Here is a 6,486-nt window from a genome sequence, read left to right on the forward strand (position 1 = left end):
CTTAAATTCTCTCTTGGTAGGTTGTGTGTTGTTTAGAACCATGGTGGCAAAGGAACCTTATGGCTTGCATCTCAATTATCTTTGTTTTGTATGTTTGGTTCTCTTTTGACGAATTGTACATTTGTAATTGCTTGTTGCATAAAATATATGGACATGATTTGTTGCATTTTGTTTGGGTTGTGAACATTCATTCACCCTTTGCTTTTGCTCTTGTTCAAATGTCACTCAAGATGTGTCTAGAAGATTTTAACATAAAATTTGTTGGCTTGTTTCTTGTGTACTTGAGTTTGTGTTTATTCTTGGACTTATTATTAGTTTTTATTGCAGATTATGCTTATAAGGTAATTGATGTGTTATCTGCTTCTGCTCATCCAATGACTTAGTTCACAACTGGTGTCATGGCACTACATGTCAAGCAAAAGATTCTTTCATGATCTTTTAATTTATGTTTTTTCTCTGTTCTTTTGAGCTATAACTTTTCTTCTATAATTCAATTGGTTTATCAATCTGATTGATTTGCTCATACTTTAATAATATCAAGATTGAGCAATGATTTTTGTAAAAAGTTTCATTAGGATGACAATGAATCAAAGTTTTGCTCATAAAAAGCTAAAAATGGGAGGGAAATCATTTGATAAATTTAAGCTATATTTGACTGGAAATTCTTGATTAACATGTCTAACATGTGCTTATTTTTCCAATCTCCATTACTTTGTTGTTCGTGTTTATATTTGTTTCTAAACTACTATTGTTGTTGGAATTTCCTTGTAAAAATTTCATGGTGTATACTAGGAAAAGTTCAACACCTAATACAACTGGTGAACAAGTGATGAAGGAAGAAAAGGATACAAGAATATATCTTTATTTGAAACTGTAGTTTTGTTTTAACTCACTGCCATAATTTTACCTATTTTGTTATGAGCAACTCTATTTGTCTTAATTTTACTTGTTATTTATGATTGCTAGATTTTGGAGAAACATCTAGAGAGACTTAAAGATGAATTAAGAAGGAGAAGGAAGAAAATCTCCTTTAGAGAGGGAGACAACTCAAGAGTGAAAAGGCCATAAAGGACTTTTATAACAATGTTGAGCATGCCCAATTTTCTTTTTGTGCCCAATACCCTTTTAGTGATTTGTTTGCTTTAATATCTTGTAAAACAATGTCTTCTCATGATATGTACTTGACGACTCAATGTAAAGTAATGAATATTCTTTTTGAGATCTTTGTTTGTCATTTTTTTAATATTTTGTATATTTTTTTGTATATAATAGAAACAATAAATAATGTAGGTTTAAACCAATATTTTTTATTTTCTTTTGAAAAAATACTCTATATATTTTGAAATATTTTTTAAAAAAATTATATATATTTAAAAAAAAATAGATCAATGACATGAGAATAGACAAATTATAAAGTGAATTTACATAAATACTAAGAAAAGCAATTAGTACTTGTAATTTTCTTTGTATAACAAATTAAAATCATTTTAATAATATGAAACATTTATGTTAACCTATTGTCACACTCAAGAAATAAGTAATATTTTTATGTATTAAATTGTACACTTCAAAATCAATGGCAATTTCAAAGTTTTACAAAGAATGGTTCGTTGGAGTTGGATATAAATGTCATAATCAATGGTTAAAGATCATTTGTATGTCCAATAAGTGTTAAAAAAAATTGTTCATTAAAAAATCAATGTCATTTTGAAAGTTGACATGTCTGTGCAAAAACTTTGCTTGAACTCCCCACTTATTTGGCCCTTTGCTCCCAGTATTACTTTTACACCACAATATGTTTTACAAAGAATTGTTCCTTGGGTATGAAGTTCGATATAAATGTCATAATCAATGCCTTAACATCACTTGTATGTCCAATAAGTCTTAAAAAAATGGTTCACTTAAAAATCAATGTCATTTTCACATATAACCCCGATGTACAGAAACTCTGCCTGAACTCCCCACTTATTTAGCCTTTGCTCCTAGTATTGTTTCTGTACAATGATTTTTACAAAGAATTGTTCCTTGGCCTTAGAGTTGGATATAAATTCATAATCAATACTTCAAGATCACTTGTATGTCCAATAAGTCTTAAAAAAAATTGGATCACTTATAAATCAATGTCATTTTCATAGTTGACCACTATGTGCAAAAACTTTGCCTGAACTCCCCACTTATTTGGCCTTTGCTCCCAGTGTTATTTCTGCACAATGAGTTTTACAAAGAATGGTTCCTTGACCATGTAGTTGGATGAAAATGTGATAATCAATGCCTGAAGATCACTTGTATGTCCAGTAAGTCTTAAAAAAAATTGGTTCACTTAAACATCAGTGTCATTTTAACAGATGACCCTTGTGTGCAGAAACTTTGTCTGAACTCCCCACTTATTTGTCCTTTGCTCCCAATGTTGTTTCTGCACAATGAGTTTTACAAAGAATTGTTCCTTGGCCATGGAGTTCGGTATAAATGTGATAATCAATGCCTGAAGATAACTTGTATGTCTAATAAGTTTTAAAAAAAATTGGTTCACTTAAAAATCAATGTCATTTTAACATGACCCTCATGTGCAAAAATTTTGTCTGAACTCTCCACTTATTTGGCCTTTGCTCCCAATGCGTTTTCTGCACCATGAGTTTTACAAAGAAAGGTTCTTTGGAAATGAAGTTCGATATAAATGTCATGATCAATGTCTGAACATAATAAAAAACAAACTTGTGAATTTTTAACAACTTATTTACGAGAGTTTTAATTAAACACTTTTTGTTTATCTTTTAAGAAACAATTTAAATATTTATTCATATTTATATTAAAATATTTAAGATCCACATGATTATGTAATCAATAAAAGTTTCAAGAATTAAAGTTAGTGAACTAGTAAATATAATTTCAAGTTTAAAATTGTAAGAAGAATTCTATGTTTTGTTTTGGTCAAAATTAAAACACTTGAAGGACATCGCCCTGAAAGGAAAGGAACACCACAAGAGCTTAAAAGAAGTAAAGTAAAAAATTAATTAAAATACATTACATAAACTTTTGTAGTGCTATCTTCATGTGGTACCAAAAAGCAGCAAACCAAAGAGGATAATTCAAACTGTAGCACCTATGTATAATGTGCTAAATCTCCCAAACCAGATTCATACTCTCTCACTCAACTTTTCAACAACTTCACATTAATTTTTCTTTTACTTAAAGAAAAGACTATATCATTTATCCTTTGTTATTAATCTTCTGATAATAATAATGTCACATATTTTTCCATGAATAATAATTACCGATAATAACTAAATTTCAGAAGAGTAATAAAAATATGAGAAAGAATGAATGAACAAATAAAGTTTCTCTTATATTAATATAAAAAAAACTGAAATCGCAAGAACCACTTATGCTTTCAGAAAATACATGTTTTTCCCTCTTTAGTCTTTGGATGGAGAAAAAAAACGGTTGAGGGTGAAAGGGAGGGTGTAAAACTCTTCATTTCAATTGTCTCCTTTAAATGTTCTGAACTTAGTCCACCATCGCATTCCCCTATCTTTGACATTATCCTTGTAATCAAGAGTGTTGTCCAAAAACACAACAACAATCAATGCAACCATTGAAGAAGAAAAAAATATAGTATTAAGGAAATCATTGAACTGCAAAACCATGAAAACAATGACCTATTAGTTTTGTACTTAACTAATATAATGAGGGAGATAAAACAATGAACTCACCCATCCGACATTGGTATGACCAAGGCCATGAAAGGCCCTGATAACGTATTTTCTGAAATACTCAAGAATGGACAAACCTAAGAAAACAAAAACACTATAGATCAAGAGGTTCCTCATTGAGTTCATGTTATAGTGAATACCAAAACAAAGATTTAATCATCAACAAACTAAAAAAATCTAATCAGAAATGGGAGACCAAATAAGGGTAACGAAACTATCCATAATGCAATTATTTCTAGTTTAGGTTCATACTTGTATGACCACAGTTTTCCATCTACTAAGCTATCTGAGTTAGATGTATAAATGGAGAAGAATAAATGAATAGACCGCATCCTAATAAAAATATGCTAGAATGGGAGAATTGTACCACATGTATCAAACCATAATAGAAAGTTATCATATAAGAAATAATTAAAAAAAAAAAGTTGTTACAACCCAAATACTGCACTAAATATATATATACTTCTAAAATCATCATGGCTTAAATAAAATACACCACTAGTTAAACTTTCATGCTTCAAGTTTACAAAAACAATTATATACATGGTTTGGTTCTTAACGTGTCCATCTAAAAATTTAGAGTGATAGAAATCTTATATGTCATAAGATATGAAACATGCCAGACCTACTCAACTACATTTATGTGAACCATTCTCATCTTAAAATAGTCATGAATTATTACTTTCAGACATCCATTCAGTGGTAAAAAAATAATATTGAGATGAATTGTATTCAAAATAAAACTAGTACTTGGAAGGTATGGCCAATCCTGACACAGGTGCATGACTTATGGGAAAAAAATGCTAGACTAATTAAAATCAATAACTTTAATAAATTAACAAAAAAGTGCCTAAAGTATGGCAACATACAAAAGTAAACAAGATCCAAGAAGGAATAACATTCTGCACTCTTCTACAAGAATCAAACTTTGTACCATGAAAAGTGTCTAAAGTGAGATACTAAATTTTAAAATTTGAGAAGCAACACGGCATGGCCAATTCTGGGATCTATGTCATTTCTTTTCAATTATTTATTCCTCCTTTGAACATATATCTCAAAATTTTGCAATACACATACCCTTACTCCAACAAAACGTGAAGTTCAATTGATATTACCAATTAAACTCATGCATATTTCACATCTCACAGAAAACGTGTAGTAGTACTTAGATGGCAGCCAAGCTCATTCACTCATTCACAAATCACGGATCAGCATATAGTTATTAGGGCTACATCATTCAACAATCATATGTACCCAATTTCTTTAGAAAACACACCAAATTTTCAACCGAACACCAGGTAAGATGCAAACGATGGCAATAAATTTCAGAGTTACATTTCAGATACAACAACTTCAAAGTATGGTCACCCAAGGACATGATGTGTCCATGAATTTTAAATAGTTGGTGTCGCAACCGGAAAATCGCGACGGGACGACGACGATCCAAAAAAGGAAAACGCGATTTTCAAAAAAAGAAGTTTGGAGTCGCCACCATAGTTTATTTTGGAAAACTACAGGAAAACCATAATATAGTAAGGCACGGTCTACGGCAATCAAAGATTGGGTTCGGGAGTCGGTTACGTGTGGGGAAGGTATTAGCACCCCACAACGCCTGCCCGAAAGCAGTACCTTTAATTAAATATGCGAAAAAGATGTGGTCTTCAAAATGTTTAATCATCCTCGAAAATAAAATTATAAAGAAACAATAAATATATTTTTTATTTTTTTGTAAAATTGTTAAGAAAATTCATTTGGAAAATGTTTGGATTTTTGGGAAAGTGAACCTGACAAGGACTTGCCTTGCTCCTACGTATCTCCACTTTTGATGGAGAATCAAGGATCACGTAGTTCTGGCTAAAATTTCGATAATATTGCAGAAAATTAAGATGCGACCATTGCCATGCAGAGGGTCGATAACAAAAAATTAAAATTTGACCATTGCCAAGCAGAGGGTCCAAAAAATAAACGATTTGAAAAAAGAGTTGATTTTTTTTTTATTTTGAAGATTTCATGATTTTTTTGGTATTTTTGAATTATATAAACAAGTGGAAAATTATTTTTGTGGCTTTTTAGTTTTGTATTTTTTTTTATTTTTTATTTTAAGAAAGAGAGATAAGTTGAAAGGTTTATGAAAAAAATGTAAAAAACATAAAGTAGAAAAATAAAATAAATTTATAAACTAAAAAAAATTATCAAAATGCATAATGGGATAAGAAGAATATNTGTACCTTATTGAAGGTTTGAATGATGTAGAAAAACTTTAATTGCAACAAGTTGTGAGGNGAGNTAGATGGAAGGTGAAGAAGATGAACTTGGAGTAGAAATTTGGTAAGGTGTGAGAGAAAAAAGATGGATATTATGTAATTGTGTGTGTAAGAAGAAATATGTGGGAAGATATGTGGTGTAAGAAATGTGTGTNNGAAAAATGTGTAGGAAAAATGTGTGTAAGAAAATGGTGTGGGAAAAGAATGTGTAGGAAAAATGTGTATATGAGAAAGAAGAAATGTTTGGAAAGATATATGGTGTAAGAGAGAGAGAGAAGAAAAATGGATATTATGGAAATGTGTAAGTAAGTGTGTGTAGTGAAGTAAGTGTGTAAAAAAAATATGTGGGAAGATATGTGTGTGAGAGAGAAAGAGAAGAAAAATGGATATTATGGAAATGTATAAGTAAGTGTAGGAAAATGAAGTGAAGAGAAGATGGGTATTTATAGAGTTAAGGATGAAGAAAGTGTTAAATAAAATATATTTTTATAAAAAAGTGGGTGGAAAAATAG

General features: G+C 30.2%; 1 long non-coding RNA gene across 1 annotated transcript; it reads right to left on the reverse strand.

The window, feature by feature from the left end:
• Window positions 1–3,318: 3,318 nt before the first annotated feature.
• LOC106777132 lies at window positions 3,319–6,476 on the reverse strand. Its single transcript, XR_001376922.2, has 2 exons — window positions 5,939–6,476; window positions 3,319–3,787 (listed from the first exon to the last, which is right to left on the reverse strand). It is a non-coding gene; the product is annotated as an uncharacterized LOC106777132 (long non-coding RNA).
• Window positions 6,477–6,486: the final 10 nt, after the last annotated feature.

The sequence above is a fragment of the Vigna radiata genome, chromosome 11 (assembly GCF_000741045.1).
Source record: "Vigna radiata var. radiata cultivar VC1973A chromosome 11, Vradiata_ver6, whole genome shotgun sequence".
NCBI classification, from domain to species: domain Eukaryota; kingdom Viridiplantae; phylum Streptophyta; class Magnoliopsida; order Fabales; family Fabaceae; genus Vigna; species Vigna radiata.